Below are 19,460 nucleotides of genomic sequence, written 5' to 3'. Positions count from 1 at the left end.
GGCAAGAATGGAGCAGTTATTACACAGTGTTATTTGACCCCAAGGGGGTTTTATGCAAAATGACACACAATATAAATGACTGTTGTAAACAGAGAGTTTAATAAAGGGCTGTGTGCGAATTTACAGCCTCCCCAAGGATAATTAAAATTATTTATCTACTTACCTAGCTAGCCGTCTAAGCAGTCTATTAATTATTATCTATTATACACAGCCCGCTTTGCTTGCTGCCAGAGGATTGGCTAATAACAGTCTTCAGTACTGATATGCTACAGCAAAGGCAAGGCTCAAGACAATTCCGGCCAAGCCCTGAGAGAAGCTGGAATATGTCTACACTGCACACTAAGCCCCGGCTCTGACTCAGGTTTGAGCCCAAGCCCCGCTTCCATCCATTCACAAATCCAGCAAGTGCTCAGGAGCCAGATCCTAGGACCCTCTTTGGGGGATGGGGCAGAGCCTGAGTCCTGCAGTGACTCAGGTCCAAGCCCTGTCATTTTGCACTGTGGATGCAGCTCAAGCCGCAGAGCCAAGTCAGAAGGTCTGAGCGGGGCAGTATGGACCTTAGCTCGGCTGCGAGACCTGGGTCTAGCACTCGTAAACCCAGGTGTACAATGAAGTGTGGACAGTCAAGCTGGGAAACAGTGAGTCCACGAGCTTAGTATGCAGTGTACACATACCCGGAGTCTCCCCAGTTCCTCTGCCAGCACAGGGTGCACTGTTGGTTCACAGTGGGAGAAATGGTTATGCTCCTCCACCCCTGTGCAGGGAGGGGCATTCAGAAGTTGATTCAGCACTTCCCCAGCTGGAGATGCAAGGTGGGCCAGCACTGGCCCTGGTGAAGGGTTTGTGGAGCCTCCCCGCAGTTCAGCCCGAGCACTGTGTGAGCTATTTGCAAGTTACAATGTGGCGGCGTGTGTGGTTGTGGGAGGAGGAGAGACATGGAGTCCCTGATGCTAAGGCTCCAGCTCAGACCCCCCTCTTAGTACAGGCCTCTCTCTCCACAATATCACGCACCCCAGTTAGAGTGGGAGGCTTGCTCTCAGGCCAAGGGCAGCTGCTGCAGCTCAGCTCCCCTCCCCCTTAAGTCCCATTATAATCCCCACTGTCAGAGTAGCCTTGAGGACCTTCTCCTGTAGATGGAAGAGGGTCTAAATGCAAAGGTGGCCATGCAATACCCAGAACCCCTTTCCTAGGGCTGTTTGTTAAGGACAAAGGCGCTGAACCCCCAGCAGGTATGGGATACACCAGGATGGACAACAGGCAGCATAGAAACCTGCACCACTGGGTGGGTTAGGCGAAAAGGGGTACACCACATACTCCTGGTCAGTGAGGAGCATGGTGTGTAGGTAGGTAGCTATGAGCAACATCACATGTGTAATTACAGGAGCAACAGATTTCTAAAGACCCTCTGCTTTCCTGATCCTCCAACTTTTTGCAAACTGGCCTGGAACAGGCTGGAGTTCTGGCTCCATTGTGTCACTTACCAACTCATTCTGCTGCTGAGAGACTCTTATAGCATAACGTGGGTGTGGGTGTGTGTCCAACCCTCTGCTACACCTACATCCCACCCCAGGCAGGAACGGCCTCCCTCTCATACAGCGTCTGGCAGCAGGTACATCCCAAAGTGTTTTACAGACTGGTGATGCAAACTACACATAGGCATCACTCTTCTTACCAGGCCTCACTAGGGCAGAAGGCAACAGGTTATGCTAACAGTTCAGAACCTCTTATTCATGCCGGACTGCAGGGAAGCTGAGCCCAGCCAGATGCCATTCCCTAGGCTGTAATCTGGGCAACAGACAGTCTCACTATCCCCTGCAGCTGAATAACACACCAGGGTTCCCTGTAGGCCAAGCAATCTCAGTGGGGCTCCTGTCTGTGCTTGGGGAGAACTCCCCAAGACATGACAGCATGTGCCATTACTGTGCGTGTTCCCACCCAGTCTCTTGGGCAGTCAAAAAAGGCCCAGGCTGTGGGAGCCAGTGCTGCCACCCCTCCTCCCCACGCTGAGCAGATAGCAGGAAGCCGGCTGCTGGGTGCCTGGCTTCACAAGGCTGCGGTGCTGTGACTAATCACACTCCCATCAACTCTCAGAGGCCGGTGCCAGGAGAAGAACAGGGGGTCTGCCTAACTCACCCAGCGAAGCAGAGGACACGGAGCAGGAGGCTGCTGTGACAAGGCCCAGGAATACCACCTACTCCCAAGGGAGTTATGGACCAGAGCAATGGAGATTAATAGCCAGAGAAGGTTCTAGGACTGGGGTAATTGACTTAATAGCAACTCACTGAAGAGAGGAGGAGAGAGGAAGAGGCCTGTAGAGCAGCTCCTGCTGGTGCCGGATGCTCCTGCTCTCTCCCCCCCCCCCCAACGTTTGCTTGGCTAGGAACTTTGTTAGGGGCCCAGGGGAGGGAGGCAGCAGCTCTCCTGCAGCCTGTCGCAGTGCTACCTGTTCCTCTCTATTTATTAGCACTACAAAACAATCATCAGTTCAGAGGCGTCAGGATCCTCTGGCTCCTCTCAGCACATAAAGAGACGTCAGGGGCCTCCAGTGAGTGGATACTTAACATTGTTTTATTAGCTTAATAAACCCGGCAGCTGCTGCCAGAACCTCCTCGCTGGCCTCAAGCCCTCCCCATTTGGGAAAGTGGCTGGGACAGGGAGAATGCCAGGGCTGGAGCTGCCCTCACAGCCACTAGCCAGCACAAGGGCTGGTACCTCCTGGACAGAGTCAGCCAGTGCAGGGGCTTTTGGGCTAGCACAGGACCTAAAGGCTGGGAGTTGTTCTGGCAGAAGTTTGTCAAACAGCTGGTCAGGAGAAGGGAATCCAGTTGCTTGTATCCACTGCAGGCAAAGTGAGGTGCCAGCTCCCACCAACCTGCCCAATAACCACCCCTGGGTTTGCTGCCCCTGCCCTGCTCCTCTGCCACGGCAAGTTCCCAGTTCCGCCGTTGTTCTCAGCAGCCATGCCCTCCAATGCCAAGCAGATCTGCTGCTCTCCTGTGCAGGACAGGCAGTGCAGCGACATCTGGCAATGTCAGCACGCTAGGCCCATGGCTCTGGAGCCACTGAGATTCCTATTCAAACCCACATTCCCCAGTGCCTGTTACACACCAAAATCGAAGAGCAGGATCCACTGCCAAACAGGCCCACCCCAGCCAACTAGACAGCACTGGCACATGGTGCAAACCCAGGTGTCCCACAGTAAAACTAGAAACGTACATGGCCTCTGTGCAGATCTCTGCAGAGGTGTGCACAGATGCCCTGCCAACAGGCCCTGAATGAGAACCCAGCCATACCGACAGTCCCACATTGGGTGCTGCTCTTGGCACAGCCAAATGACAAATACAGATGAAAGAGATTCACCAAACTGGCATGCACCACAGGAATTTCCTTTCTTGAAATCCTGCCTCCTCCCCACACAGACATGTCCTGGCCTCCCCACACCCACATGGGTTCTCCTCTCCTGCATCTCTCCCCAACCCAGGCATTCCTGACCTCCACTCCTGTGCCTCAGTCCTGATAATCCTGAGCCCTGCACCTCCACCGCCTCACACAAACATACTCTCCTCTGCCACCTGGGCTTCTCCTGTCATTCCTGACTTCTGAGTTGTGCCCCAGCCACAATAAACCTGACCCTGGCACCTACCCAGTGCTGTCCTCCGCACCTCCAATGCCACCCGTGTTCTCTACCCCTGCATCCATGTCACCACCTAGATCTCTCCACCACTACCTGCCACACACATACACCTGACAGCGACACCACCCCTCACTGGCTCAGCCCCCTGTGGCTACTGTCAGTCCCCGGGGCCTGTTTCCAGGCAATGGATATGTCTGCCCTGCAATCAGCATGACTGCAACTTGTTTAGACACACCCGAGCTAGATCAAAGCTAGCGCGAGTAACAGCAGCAGTGTGGCCATGGCACCACAGGTGAGCATCCCAAGGACAATCCTGCCCAGAACCCTGGGTACACACGTGATCAAACCGTGTGCCCATTGCACCACCCCTGCCACCACAGCTACCCTGCTATTGGTACTCAAGCTTTGATCTAGCTGGACGGAAGGTAGCTGGGGCATGCCTCCATGCGCTGCAATCACACCACCCGATTGCAGTGCAGACATACCCAGTATCCCTAAGAAGTCATTGCTACAGCCAGAGCCTCTCACTGACTAAGGAAAGCGACTCTCTTCTGTGCAGCTGGTCCAGCAGGAGCCAGCAGGCCAGCTAACTCCCTTGTCAAGGTGCCCAGCACAGGCACAGCCAGGCTGACAGCTGGATTCAGCAAGGAGAGTCATTCTCAGTGAAAGGACATGACGAGGCACCCCAGTGGCACAGGAAGGCCAGGCAGTGCCAGAGGAGGAAGTCTGAATGCAGGTGACAGAGTGCAGAGCTCTAGGTCTGACAGGATTCACGGCTGGAATCAAAGCTGCCAGAGATGGGAATGGAATCTTCCCCCAGAGCGCCCTGCAGGATTGCTCCCTAGGGCGTATTTATCTTTAAATGGCTCCAGTGAAGGAGCTTTCCCTGCTTCCCCAGGAGACTAGAACGTGCTCTGACAGACTGAGCACTGGAACATGGTTCAGCCTAGATGCTCTTTAGGAAATGATTACCAGAATGCCAGCAGGCACAGGGTCTGCAAAGAGCACTACGGACCTGCCAACCATATGGGCACTGGGAGAGGCATAGATCCATGGCAAAGTGGGCTTTGCCCCATGGAACAGGGAGGATCTCTCAGGATGGGAAGGGTCAACCTGTGCAGCAGAGGCTGGAGTTCTTCCACACTGTGGAGGCAGCTGGGCTGCTCTCACAGCATGTGCCTGCTCATGTGAGAGCAGCACCATCATTAGGAGCTCAATTCCTTTAACAGGATGCTGGGTTGTTTTAATTTGCCAGGGCGGCTGGCAGTGAGAGCCACTCTCCCCTCCAGCCCTGTGGTTCTCAGCACATGCCAGAGCCTGCCTTGCTTTGATTCCATACACTTACACTTCTAGTATTACAAGCTAATAAAAGCCGCTTGATCAAATTCCAGGTCATTACTCAAGGAAAGAGACCCCTCCACGGCCAGCAGCAAGAGCTTCAAACCAATTAAAGCAACCTAGCGTTTCTGCAGGCTGCCTGCTGCCTGCCACATGAGGGTCTCTGTAGGCCCAGGCCTGCAATGAGCAAAATGCACACTGTTAATAGAGGCACTTAAATGCCACGCCAGGGAGACTCTTGTAAATAAGGCCACTCAGCAGAGGTGGGTGCATCCTCCTGAGCTCACCCTGGAGGCAGCGCCAATAAAAAGGAGAGTGAATTGAATACAGCTTGGTTGGCACCAGGAACAGAAGAATGGCCAGACTGGGTCAGACCAATGATCTGTCTAGCCCAGCAGCCTGTCTTCCGACAAAGGCCAGTGGCCAGGGGCTTCAGATGGAGTGAATAGAACTGGGCAATGTATTCAGTGATCCATCCCCTGTCATCCAGTCCCAGCTTCTGGCAGTCAGAGGTTTAGTAGAGGGTTCCTTGGAGGAAAGCTCTGATACTTCCTATTAGTGCCACTTGCTGCCTGCCAGGCAAACGATGGGCCCCGTTTCCCGCTTGAGGCTATTGCAAAGTTTTCTGTGCAGATCAGGCTGGCAGCCGGAATGTGCCATCTACCATTTCTTCATGGGGGAGCAGAGGAGACAATTAACCCAAATAAACTGGAATGGGATTGCCTCAGACAAAGCCATACCATAAGCTGCAGTTTAGCACTTGGGTCGTTCACCTCCAGAGCCCAGGAATGTGCTGGAAAGCCAAAACTCCAGGGAAGGGAGGTGACAGGGGCAAAACTCCCTCCCCAGGGAAGACTGGGATTAGATGCTCCTTAAAGGCTGAAGAATGAAAACCTCAGGCCCCCGGCTGAAGCCCCACGGAGAAGAATCTGTACCCGACTCTAGGCCAAGGAGGGTCTGAATCTGACAAGCCCCTGCCCTTATCGCCTGGTCTCTACAGACTCAGACATGTGTCAGATATTAACTACCAACTAGAATAACTATAATAAAGCTGTTATTGACTCCTGCGTGGGAGTCGATAAAGATACTTAACACCACAGTTGGGTTTCACATTCTGCCTGCACCACCACCGTCAGCATCAATACTGCAGCACGTGTGTGCAGGCTTCTCCCTAGTGGGGACCAGCCAGGGGGAACAAGGCAGGAGGCAAAGAGAGCGGGGAACTATCGAAAACCCGAGAGACACCAACACACGTGTGACGAACTAGGAATGTTCTTAATGTTTGCTCTGAATACTGTGTTGGTGCCTCAGTGTCCCCATGGCAGTTCTTAAGCATCTGGCAGAGCCAAGGGCCAGTGCACCTAAATGCCTGACACTCTGTCTCCTAGCACCTGATGGCCTGGGCCCCTCCTCTGCATAGGTGCCAGCTGAAGGTGTTGGAGACAAAGGGATCAGGTGACCTCCTGGCCCTGGGAAAGGGGCTGAGCAGAGAGGAGGGGCTGGGAGGGGTTGTTAGTCTGGAGCTGGCTGGAGTCGAGGGTGGAGGGCAGACCTGGGGGTCTGGCTCACTGCCCCCCAGAATGGACCCGGCCGAGGGGTCCGGTTCGCTGTAGCTACAAGCTCTGTGTTAGACCCTGTTCCTGTCATCGAATAAACCTCTGTTTTACTGGCTGGCTGAGAGTCACGTCTGACTGCAAAGTGGGGGTGCAGAACCCGGTGGCTTCCCCAGGACCCCACTCGGGTGGACTCGCTGTGGGAAGCGCACGGAGGGGCAGAGGATGCTGAATGCTCCAAGGAGAGACCCAGGAGGTGAAGACGTGTGAGCTTCTTGCTCTGAACAAGTCTGCTCCAAGGGAGAGGAGGCTCCCCAAAGTCCTGACTGGCTTGGTGGGGAGGAGTTCCGGAGCATCGCCTGGTGACTCCGTGACAACATGCAAAGAGGGAAAAGCAAGGGCTGACGAGACCGTGGAGAGGTGCCTGTAACCAGCCCCAAAGCCAGAGCACCTTCAACACCTTAAACCAGTAAGAAGCAGGGGCTGAAGCTGCTGAGAGGAAAGACTGCTGTAAGGGAGACTTGCAGCACTTACTTTGTTTTCAAACTCTGCCTCCTGGGGTTCTCTGTGTCCTGAGGCTGCGGCAGAGCAAGGACTTGGAGTTCTGTTGACTATTTGCTTGACGAGGTGCCAGAGAACAATTCTGCACCCAGATTCTGGGGGAAGGCAGAGAAAGTTGTTGGATACAGGTTATTGCAAAGGCAGATGAGCACAAAGGTGTTTGTTTCGTTAGGGACAATGGGCTGCTGGATAACTTGCTGCACACAAGGCCCCTCGCTTTGCATGTTGGGAAGGGTGCTGAGAGATCTTCTGGGGAGCAAGCAGGAAGATACAGGAAGGAAGAGAACGGGCGGGGACGGAAGAGAGAGGGAGAACATCAATCCTCTTCTAGCTTCTCATTCCAAACCTGTTCTGACCTCAGACGAATCCGTGACCAGCTCTGTTGGAGCTAGGGTGACCAGATGTTCCGATTTTACAGGGACTATCCTGATTATCCTGATTTTTCTTATATAGGCTCCTATTATCCCCCACCCCCGTCCCAATTTTTCACACTTGCTGTCTGGTCATCCTAGTTGGAGCTGCCGAAGGGGATGTTCCTGCCCTTAGCTTCTGTCTCCCTACATTTCCCTGCAGCTTCAAGTGGATTTGGAACTTTTCTTCAGTTCCTGTCTTAGACAGCTGTGCTGTGTCCCATGCGAGTGTTTCAGTAGGGGGAAGTTGCTGCCATTGCTTCAGTTAGGCTGTGAAGCACTTTAGGAGTGTGAGAGGTTAGGAGCTGTTGAGTTTTGCACCGTGCCATGAGCGTGCAAGCTGCTCACTCTGCCTGCAGCTTGAGAGAGGTGTGGGGCAGCACCAGCATCTCATTAAAATGCAAATGAAAGAACTTTTTAATCAGTGACCAGAGAGAGGTCATAGCGGGCTGCTCCGTGGCAGAGCTGGGGAGGGGAGAACTCCGCACCCCAGGGGAGGGATAGCTCAGTGGTTTGAGCATTGGCCTGCTAAACCCAGGGTTGTGAGTTCACTCCTTGAGGGGGCCACTTAGGGATCTGGGGCAAAAATTGGTCCTGCTAGTGAAGGCAGGGGGCTGGACTCGATGACCTTTCGAGATCCCTTCCAGTTCTAGGAGATTGGTATATCTCCAGTTATTACCTATTACCACAGTTAAATCTGTTTGCAACCCTTCAGGTTCCCATTGGGAAGCATCAGCAGCTTGCCCAATCCTACCACCACAGGTGCAGGGATAGGAAAGGACTTGCTAAGGAGAGCTGAGGCACGGAGCATGCCAGCCTCCCAGGCCAGAACACAGCATGAGGCATGAGAATACAGCACCTCCCAGCAGCAAAAGACAGGAGAGCAGCTGAGATTGGCTGCCTTGCACACCAAGTGCTGAGAGCACAAGGTACCCCAAGCACAGCACAAAGCAGGGCCGGGAGGAAAAGAAGCTAACAGCGCAGGAAATAAACAGCCAATAAGTGGCATCGAGTGACCTGGACTGTGCATTGTAACGTTCTCTCTGCCAAGAGGCTGCATGCCATACAGCAGAGCCTTTCCATGCGCCAACCAATCAGCCATGGGCGAGTGGCAGCCCTGATGCTAGCTGACATCTGGCAAATGAGTTGAGGGGTGCAGTTTTAGCCTTCAAAACGCACACTTTGCACCAGTGGCACCGATAAAACGGGCAGCCTGAATCCTGTGACACAAACTCTGGTTTTATGGGTTAGTGTGAGGCAGGCTGGCTCCCTGGCTGGAAACGGTAATTAAACACACTGCTTTGCTCTCAGCCTGGTTAGGAGCAGCCTCTTCGGCTGCAGCTGACAGCAGTGCAAGGTACTGGACACCTGCCTACTGTCTCTGCCTCTCCAACTAACTTCCCAGCTTCCTCTTCAAACTCAGCCCAGGCAAACTGCGGGTTAGCAGGGGCAAGGAAAGAGACCAGCCCCCCAGCTCAAGGATGCAGAGAGTAATCCATCCTTGGGGCACGTGGGAGAGGAGATGAGACACTGAAACGCTGTCCACTCCTCAAGCCATGCCCAGGCTGACCTCCTCCATGGGAGCACTACTCTGCCCCTTACTGCTGCTGCTGGCACTGGCTGAAATCACTGCACCAAGCCCAAGCAGCCCCTTGGAATGGCACTGCATTGATTCCTACAGTGATGCCATGCTGGAGCCACCTGGGACCTGCCACACTGGGTCTCCTCTTGTCACACAGAAGTATCCTGAGGGCCCACTCTTACAGGACCACCATGGTACTGCTTTGAGCTACCACCACTCTGGGGACCAGTGCAGGCTATGAGGGGACGGAAGAACCAAGCCTCCACACAGCTCAGCATTTCAGTTCAGGCTAAAGCTGCATCCCCAGGTGCTCAGGGAAAGATCCCTCTGTCTCCCCTATTCCAGCCCCTGCCCCCACATGCCCAGTGAGCTGCCCAAGCCCTGGCTAAGTAGCCACCCACACTGGTCTGTGTAAGTACAGCTACAGGCCTGGCTCCCTCCCTCTCATGCTGGCTGCTTCCAGCCCCAACCTCAGGATATTTATTGTCCATTCTCTCCTAAATCACTGCTGATGGTTGGGCTGCTCACACTCCATTACAGAAAGAGCTTGCATGGAATCGCAGTTCCGTTTAGCTTGCAGAAAAAGAAGCCTCAGAGGAGAAACCCACCCAGAAGCTGTACGGTGCTGAACTCTGGAATGATGGACGATTATGGACCATCTGCACTTTCAGAAGGGGATAGATTTATGAGCGGCACAGACAGCTAGAAGAGTGTCCATTATTATAACTCACTGCCCTCTTCAAAGAGATTCTAATCAGGCCTCTTCTCCTACTGCTGCTGCAAAGTCCAGCTTAAGCACTAGCAGCAAGGAAAAGCAATTTTTTTTTAAAACACTATTGGCAGTGGGGTCAGGGGGAGCAGGACAGAACTTGACCCAGAACATATGCTGCCCAGAGGCACCTCTCCTCCCTGCAGCTAAGCACTGCTGGACATCACAGCCTTAGTGGAGCATGGCATGGGACGAGAAGCTTTCTGAACCTCCTGCTCCCCTCCAACCTGTCCTCAGTTTGAGCCAAAAGGACATCAAGCTCTAGCTCTGAGCGTGCCAGAAGCAGGGAAGCAGAATGATCTAGCAGTCAGAGTGTGGATGTAGGAGTCAGGAGACCTGGGTCCTATTAGTGGTTCTGACACTGTCTGGTTATGAGACCTTGAGGCAAGTTGCTTCCCCACTCCATGCCTCAGTTTCTCCATCTCTAACATGGGGATTGTGGTACTGACTGCCTTTGCTGAGCGCGCTTTGGCTGAACAACACTAGATGAAAGCCAGCCTGCTTTCTGTGTCTGGAAATGGTTGTTAATGGACATCATGGCAGGACTGGATCATTGCAAAGGACCAGCGCAGTGCACAGAAGTGCTTTCATGTGATTTAAGGACTCTAGTTTGTGGTAAGGGGTACCAGAGCTTGGGATGGACACACGTGCACAGCATGCTCTCTGCGACGGTCTCTCTCCTGCGTGTGCAGTGCCCAGTACAAGTCCCAATCCTGAATGGGGCCTTTGGACACTATCACAACATAATACTAAGGCAGTGGTTCTCAAACTGTGGGTCAGGACCCCAGTGTGGGTCACGACTCCCTTTGAATGAGGTCACCAGGGCTGGCTTAGACTTGCTGAAGCCTGAGCCCCACTGCCCAGGGCAGAAGCCAAAGCCTGAGGGCTTCAGCCCTGCCTGGCGGGGCTCCGATTGTAGTCCCCCTGCTTCAGCCCTTGAGCTTCAGCTTTGGTTCCCTGGCCCAGAGCAATGGGGCTCGGGCGGGCTCAGGCTTCGGTGCCCCTCCGGGGTCGAGAAGTAATATTTGTTGTCAGAAGGGGATCACAGTGCAAGGATGTTTGAGAACCCCTGTACTAAGGCCTCCCCAAAATACAGATGTAGATCTTCCTTGCACAGGGCAAGTAGGAAAGGTGGGGGAGGGAGCTCCCTGGCACTGCAGGTTAGTGAACTAGCCCTTCACTTCTGGAGTAAACACCACCTGCCGATCTGGTCACACAGCAAGTGAGCTGGGCAGCCTCAGCCTAATGCATAGAGGAGGTGGGAAACATGCAGACTCAGCACCGTCGGGCATGGTTCTCAGGTCAAAAAGAGGACAGGCATAGCAGTGGAAGTGTAGGTGAGGGCTGGGGGGGGTGCTTGCAGAGCTGTATATGGAAGGTGGGGCAGCGAGGAACTGCAGGAGGTGCTGCAGGTCACACCTGAGGAGTGCTGGAAGGGATTTGGAAGGAAAGGAATGAGGTGTTGTTTAGGGATGCAGGACAGGAAGAGTAGTCGGGGCTGTCAGCATTGAGGCAGGATAACAGGGTGTTGCAGGTCAGGATTGAGGGGCACTCTTCTCACCTGCTTGCGGACAGGGCTGCCCAGAGGATTCAAGCGGCCTGGGGCAAAGCAATTTTGGAGGCCTCTTCCATTAAAAAGGGTTGCAATACTATATTCTAGTGGGGGGCCCTGCAGGCCCTGGGGCAAATTGCCCCACCCCGGGCAGCCCTGCTTGAGGAACATAAGCAGAGCTGGTGGTGGGGAGAGGACAGAAATCATAAGTGGGGGATGCAGATCAGGGCACTGTCAGCTGTGTTGGGAGCCCAGAACTAGACTAGCAAGAGGGCCAGAGTCAAGATGGAGGTGTGCTGTCACACACACAGTACTGCAGTATTTCTAACAGATCCCATTAAAGAGAAATCCCTCCCAGTGCTAACCCCAGCTCTGACTTTCCCACCTCCTCTGAACCCATCACCTGAAGACGGAGAAGTTATACATGCCTTTTATTTCCAGCCCAGCCCTGCCTTGTTGTCTCAGACTCCAAGCACTTTCCCCTCCCTGCTTTATTAGCATCATCTTTATTCACGTGACAGCATCAAGGATTCATTATGAGCAGCTGGGGGGCACCATAACCTCCCCCTCCCCTGGCTGCAGCGTGGTCCAGCCAAAGGATGGAAGGAGCAGAATCAATGTCTGGATCTTCCAGCCCCTTTTCCCACACTAAAATTTACGGCCAATGATATTACACGGACATCCCATAAACTCACATCACCTCTGTGGAGGTCTTCCTTCCTTAAACCCTCCACTCCATAATCCAGCAATTCCTGGGATCCCCCTTCCCTGAGCTAGGTTCTTTGAAAACCAAATCACTGCTGCAGAGAGCCCAAACAGGAGAAAGAGGAGTGCAGATTCCTTCTAGTGGGACAGTTCATGCCGTGGCCGGCACCTTGCGGGACTACATGGAATGTCCTGCTGTGCTGTGAGGCGGCACCCACCCTTCATGCCACCTTACAAGCATGTGGAAAAGGGTGATCCAGTGGATAGAGTGTACTTGGATTTTTAGAAAGCCTCTGACAAGGTCCCTCACCAAAGGCTCTCATGGAAACTAAACAGTCATGGGATAAGAAGGAAGGTCCTTTAGTGGATCAGTAACTGGTTAAAAGATAAGAATACAAGGGAAGAATAAATGGCCAGTTTTCACAGTAGAGAGCGGGAAAGAATGGGGTCCCCCAAGGATCCGTACTGGGACGGGTTCTGCTTAACATATTATAGTCATAAATGATCTCGAAAAAGGGGTACTGAGGTGGCAAAGTTTGCAGATGATACAAAATTACTTAAGATAGTGAAGTCCAAAGCAGACTCACTGCAGAGAGTTACAAAGGAATCTCACTAAATTGGGTGACTGGGCAACAAAATGGCAGATGAAATTCAGCACTGATAAGTACAAAGTAATGCACATTGGAAAAAATAATCCCAAATACACATATATAACGATGGATTCTAAATTAGCTGTTACCACTCAGGAAAGATCTTGGAGTCACTGTGGATAGTCCTCTGAAAGCTTCACCTCAATGCACAGAAGTGGTCAAAAAGATTAACAATATGTTAAGAACTATTAGGAAAAGGATAGAAAATAAGACAGAAACTACCATAATGCCACTATATAAATCCATGGTGTGCCCATACCATAGTGTGTCCAGTTCTGGTCACCCCATCTCAAAAAGGATAGAGTGGAGCTGGAAAAGGTTTAGAGACAGGCAGAAAAGATGAGCAAGGGTATGGAATGGCTTCCGTAGGAGGAGACACTGAAGATTAGGGCTGTTCATCTTAGAAAAGAGACAACGAAGGGGATATGACAGAGGTCTATAAAATCATGAATGGCATGAACAAAGTGAATCGAGAAGTGTTATTTACTCTTTCCCACAATTAAAAAAACGGGGGTCACCAGATGAAATTAATAGGCAGCAGGTTTGAAAAAACAAACATAAGGAAGTACTTCTTCACACAACACACAGTCAGTCTGTGGTCCTCTTTGCTAGGGGATGTTGTTAAGGCTAAAAGTATAACTAGGTTCCAAAAAGAACTAGATTAAGTTCATGGTTGACAGGTCCATTCATGGCTATTAGTCATGATGGTTGGGGATGTAACCCCATGCCTGGGATGTCTCTAAACCCTGACTGCCAGAAGCGAAGAGAGGAAGATGGAGTGGATCACTCCTGTTCTGTTCTGTTCACTCCCCCAGAAGCATCTGGCACCAGCCACTGTCAAGATAGGACACTGGGCTACATGGACCATTGGTCTGACCAGAGAGGTCATTCTTATGCTCTCACACTCCTGGGATCCCAGGGAACCTAGTCTATGGAAATTCAGCAATGTAGATTCAAAGAAGGATTGAGTTGCTAGCTGTTTCTAGGGGCAGTGGGGATAGGGAGGTTGCAGCACACATGTGCCACTGGCTGGAAGGGTTGGGCAGGCTTAGCCCATTCCTCCCCATTTGCTTTTGAGACATGGCTCTTTGTGTGCACTCCTTACACATCGACAACCTGGCCAAAGGGCTTTTCTTAGACCCTTTCTCTCCCCTACGTGTGGCTGACTGGGCCTTGTGCTATCAGGACATCCCAGTGCCTGAGGTTACCAAGCCAGCTGTCCTGTCTCTTAGCAGGAGGGTCTGTCCTTTCAGGAGCACACCCCTGAGTGATGCCTGTGAGCTGTGCATGTCTTGTGCTGCACATGGTGGCTGAAGCGCCCAGCTCACCACCCTCCTGTCTCAGGACAGGGCCTAGTTTCCCTCCACCTCTTGCTTTGTCTGCCATAAATGGCAATTTTCTCTTGACAGCATTGGGAGCAAGCCGTGATCCTCACTGCAGCGGCCAGGTCTCAGTAACGTTGAGGACATTCTCCTCAGCGCCTTTCCCTTTTGCCCCCCTCCCACCCCCACTCTTTGGCAGGAGCTCACATCCTACTCAGCCTTTGGTTGAAGAGGAAATATGGCTTCCAGGAAGCCTAGCACCGCCACAGTTAAGGGTGGCTCTGTGGCAAAGCACACTGCACACTCCTCCACAGCACTAGCTGCCTACCCTAATTCCACAAGGAGCTGAGTGCTGGAGTGAGCCGGGCTCCTCTGGACACATACAGAACATGGCCGGGGAAATCACAGCCCTGTAGTGGGTGCATGTTAGCAGTTGGGAAGAGAGAGATGGGGCAGAGACATTCCAGACACAATCCCTAGTGACCATCACTCATGATGCTTCAAGCTGCTCACCAAAAGATCTCAGCCGCAGCCCAGCCTCCGGACTAACCACCAGACAACACTGCCTTTTACTGGTAGTGTAGACAGCTGCTGTGTGTACTTCCCTAATACAGCTCTACCAAGGCCCATCAAACGCAGCACTTCCCATGCTTCTCCATCCTGGTCTGCTGCCCCTCACAGACATGCCCGAGGGATGTGACCATTTTTCCTTTCTTTATGGACATGCTGACCGGGCCGGGGGGGAGGTGTTATAACTTTTGCTGTTGTAACATGGAGTTGTGGTAGGGAAAAGATTCACACCGACGGCACTAGTCCTACCCACCCCCTTGCACTTTTGCAAGGGATTCATCTACAATCTGATCACAAAGGCACAGAGAAGCCTCAATGGCTGCAAAGCACATGCTGGCTGCAGGGACAGGCAGGGGGGCCCTGGTGCTCCATGCATGTGGGCTGGCACCAATGCTGTGTTCCCACTGTGTAACCTGGGGTGTTAGGCAAAGAAGCCACACTTATCACTTTGATTTTATTTTCTGTTTGTGGCTCAGCAGCTCAGAGACTGGCCCATGATAACTACCTGCAAGCAGTTTGGTAATAAATCTATGTGCTTAGAGGGGGGTAGGGAAGTCAAAGAGACGAAGGAGATAAATGCCAGTTACAGGGGGTCAGGTTGTGCAGTTGAGTCAATGGGGGGGCGGGGCAGAAGGGTCAGAGGGAGTAAATAAACTGTAACCACATCAGGGAGGCTGAGTCCCCAGAGAGGCTTCACAGTGGCAATAAATGGGAGACAGCAAATCATGGCTGCAGCCATAATTAGGCTTGTCCATCACCAGCCCCGAAGAAGGGGCTGAAAAGCTCTTTACAGAGAATGATGTCACCTGGCGCACGGTGCCCGGTGGGGCTGGCATTCGCCTGCGCGGCTCACCCAGCACGCCACCTTCGTTCTCATTGTTCCCGAGACAGAGCACTGCTTAATTTACGCTCTCCAATCAATACACCCTGTCATGTCAGCCAGGGCCATTAGTTTTACCCAAGAGAGAAAAAAAAATAAAGACAAATCATTACTTCAGAAAGTGTGAGCGAGAATCGCTCAGAGTCACAGCCGAGCCCAGCGCTCCGCAATAGGCTGAATCTCCCACATGCAGGCTTCCCTGGCAAAGCAGCTGGGGATGTGGGGTGGGCAACAGGAAGCACAATGCATTTGCCTGGGGCCCTGCAGTCCATGGCAGGAATGCCCTGCACATGCTGCAGCAGGTGTCTGAGGAGAGGACTCCTGTAGTCTGTGCTGATGCCAGATAAGAGGAAGGCTCCTCAACGCTGGGATTTGTCTGCAACTTCCAGCTACAGTCAGACAGGCAGAGGACATCTCCAGATAGTCCATCAGGTGACTAATGTCAGGTAGACTCAGGGAACTCTCAGACTGTGCTTTCCATCTCTTCTCAAAGCATCAAATCCTGATGTGGATGCACATGCATGCATGTGCAAATATGCCTCTTTGCATGAGAACGTGCATCTGAGGACACCACACGCATGGACACAAAGATTCTAAGGGTCACATAAGAAAGGGTTTGCAAGATCTTCATCCTCCATCAAAGCTATTGCTGGAGTTGGCCTGGGCAGTATCCCTTCCCAGAACTCCCTTCTGTCAGTATCTACAGGTGGCTAACTGGTGGGAGACTCCGGCTAGCTCCAGCACACATTGATTTCACTTTCTGCTCTAAAGTCACAATGAGGAAAGGCAGAAGCCTTAGGTACCGAGTGTGATGAACTGGGAAAGTTCTTAATGTTTGCTCTGAGTACTCTGTTGGTGCCTCAGTGTCCCCATGGCAGTTCTTAAGTATCTGGCAAAGCCAAGGGCCAGTGCACCTAAATGCCTGGCACTCTGTCTCCTAGCAACTGATGGCCTGGGCCCTCCTCTGCAAAGGTGCCAGCTGAAGGTGTTGGAGACAAAGGGATCAGGTGACCTCCTGGCCCGGGAAAGGAGCTGAGCAGAGGGGAGGGGCTGGGAGGGGTTGTTAGTCTGGAGCTGGCTGGGGTCAAGGGTGGAGGGCAGACCTGGGGGTCTGGCTCACTGCCCCCAGAATGGACCCCGCCGAGGGGTCCGGTTCGCTGTATCTACAAGCTCTGTTTTAGACCCTGTTCCTGTCATCGAATAAACCTCTGTTTTACTGGCTGGCTGAGAGTCACGTCTGACTGCAAAGTGGGGGTGCAGAACCCGGTGGCTTCCCCAGGACCCCACTGGGGTAGACTCGCTGTGGGAAGCGCACGGAGGGGCAGAGGATGCTGAATGCTCCAAGGAGAGACCCAGGAGGTGAAGCTGTGTGAGCTTCTTGCCCTGAACAAGTCTGCTCCAAGGGAGAGGAGGCTCCCCAAAGTCCTGACTGGCTTGGTGGGGAGCAGTTCCGGAGCATCGCCCGGGGACTCCGTGACACCGAGATGTGCACTGATGGAGCTGTCTCCATCTCCTAGGTTGACAGCAGTCAGGATGCCCTTCTCTAAGGAGGAGGAAAGCTGTGCACAACACCACCTTGCAAGAGACCTAGATTAGGAAGCAACCCCAGAATTTCTGTTTGCTGACTTGCTGGTGAGCAGGCACTTTGTGCAGGTGACATAACCAGCGAGGAAGGTGCTGAGGCATTATTGGAGGAAGAAGATTGCATTCTCGGGCTGGGAGGGAGGAACATGACCCGGCTATAGCAGCGAAGATGGGAGAACAGCAGCAAATTTAACTCTCCAAGCCAGAAGCCAGATTTCCATGTACAAAGCTCCTCACCTATGTCCTTGAGAATTCTGGAGGCCAGACCCTACCCCTTGTGTCATGGCAACACTCCTCCTCTGGAGGAGGCCACATAGGCAGTCTGGCTAGTAATGCAGATGGAAATATTCTCCCAGAATACCCATACAGCTCCCTGGGCTGGAGGGACAGAGTAGTCCAGGGCTATACGCATTTTCAGAAGTGAGAGACTGTATCTCCCTTGCTATCATATTAAGAGACTGATATCAGTGGGAAAGGATGGAGAATTCAGCCTGCTCTAGGCTTGCTCCATACTGCCTCCACAGCTCCAACCTCCAGGGGCTCTTTACTGGAGAGACTGGTGAACACAGGCAGTGGAGACACAGTCCAGTTCCACCAGCCTTCCCAAAGGCTGCACTCAGCCTCAGCAGCAGGCCCAGGTCTGCATCTGGGTAACGGAGCCTAGGGTGGTGAGCAGGTGGAGGGAGATACATATTGAACAACAATGTTGAATTCTCCTGAGCTTTAGTGTTTTAACAGTTGATTACACTGTCAGGCAGCAATTACAAAAGAGAAGTGCTCATATTGCAAGGCTCTTGCCTCCTGCACTGCACAGGACATTCCATCCCGCCCCCCTGTGTGAGCCACCCTTGTTTTCAGGTGAAAAGAGAAAGATCTTTTCACAGGGAAGTTTGCACACTGTTTACAAAGAATTCGCCAAGCCCAGGATTACAGAGTGCAAACCTGCTGCAGCCTTTGAATGGGCTGGTTGTGAATGAGCTGCCTCTTGCACTGTTCATGCTCTGCTGTTCAGAGACATGGAGGACCCTTCAAAGATGTGCTCTGCAGTTCTTTCCCAAGGAGCCTTCTTTTTATTTCTCTTAAATTGGATGAAGAGGAAAGACGAATGTTCAGGAAAGTTAAAGACAGATAAAAATGACACGAATCTGGCACAATGCAAGTGCTGTGTGAACCTCACACACAAAGCAAGGATGCAGCCAAATATGCTGACTCAGGCCTGCCGCCTCTGGCTGCGCACTCTGTCCCCTTCCACAGGTCTATCCATGCAAGCTGCACTGTTCCAGTCCTGGATACAACCCTCTGGATCAGGCCTGCACAACTCATAAAGCGGCGAGGGCCACATTACTCCAAAGAAAACAGCTGAGGGCCGAAACCCCCCGGCCCTGCGGAAACAGCCCGCCCCAGCACCACCCAGCCCTGTGGAAACAAACTCTCCTTCCCCAGTGCCGCCCCATCAAAACAGCTGTGGGCCAAAAAGGAAGGTTGGGGGTGGGGAGGTGATACTTTATTTTAAATCAACCAGGGGCTCCCAGCTGAAGAGGTGGCTGGGAGCCCTCAGGGGCAAATTAAAGGGCCCGGGGCTCCAGCGGCCGGGGGAACCGGAGCTTTACGGGGCTGGGGCAGGGATTTAAAGGGCCCAGTGCGCCTGTCGCTGAGGGGAGCCCGAGCCCTTTAAATCCCAGCCCCAGCCTGGCCGCCGGAGCCGGGGTGAGTTTCAAAGGGCTCTGGGCTGCCTGCAGCGGCAGGGAGCCCATAGCCCTTTAAATCCCAACCGCCGCTGGGATTCAAAGGGCTCTGGGCTGCCTGCAGAGCACCGTGTGCACAGGATTTAGAATCCCCCCACGGGCCGCACAATGAGCCTCCGCGGGCCGTATGTTGTGCAGGCCCGCTCTGGATAGCTCTGCTAGTGCACCTCAGTTGTAATGCATGCGCTAGGCCTCCTAAAACACTGCGGTTGGGCTAACTGTGCCTTAGTTTATTAGGTGTATTATAGTAACAGCCTAGCTGTGAGGCAAACCTGTAGCCAGACGAGGGCTGCTCACTGGGCTGCCATGATTTACCCTTCCAACAGAGCCTGCAGGGACTCCTCACTCAGGCATGCTGCTGCAGCAGTCTATCCCTGCGCAAGGCCCAGGTCAGATGACCCCCCCCAGGCACAGATATTTCACTGACACTCCACCCCTCCCCTCCGACCTGCAAGTTAGTCTGTGCAACAGCACTACTCGGCCAGGAACCCTTCCACCGCTGCTCAGTGTAACAGACTCCCTAGTCTTTCAGCCTACCATTGATCTGGTTCCTGCTCCTGCTCCAGACTTGCCTTAGCCTTGTTCCAGCCTACCCCAGCCTGATA

General features: G+C 53.0%; 1 protein-coding gene across 20 annotated transcripts in view; it reads right to left on the bottom strand.

The window, feature by feature from the left end:
- Window positions 1–19,460, bottom strand: part of RBFOX3 (RNA binding fox-1 homolog 3) — a 414,255-nt gene that overhangs the window by 171,765 nt on the left and 223,030 nt on the right. For 5 of the 20 annotated variants that reach the window (XM_030534068.1, XM_030534058.1, XM_030534060.1 and 2 more), the window contains one exon: window positions 7,060–7,181. The exons of the other annotated variants lie outside the window; for them this stretch is intronic. The gene's annotated coding sequence lies outside the window, so the exon portion shown is untranslated. The remainder of the gene's footprint in view (window positions 1–7,059; window positions 7,182–19,460) is intronic. 20 annotated transcript variants of the gene reach the window in all.

Source organism: Gopherus evgoodei, chromosome 15 (genome assembly GCF_007399415.2).
Source record: "Gopherus evgoodei ecotype Sinaloan lineage chromosome 15, rGopEvg1_v1.p, whole genome shotgun sequence".
In the NCBI taxonomy this organism is placed as follows: Eukaryota; Metazoa; Chordata; order Testudines; family Testudinidae; genus Gopherus; species Gopherus evgoodei.
The sequence above is the reverse complement of the archived record's forward strand: the minus strand, read 5'-3'. Positions and strand labels throughout refer to the sequence as shown.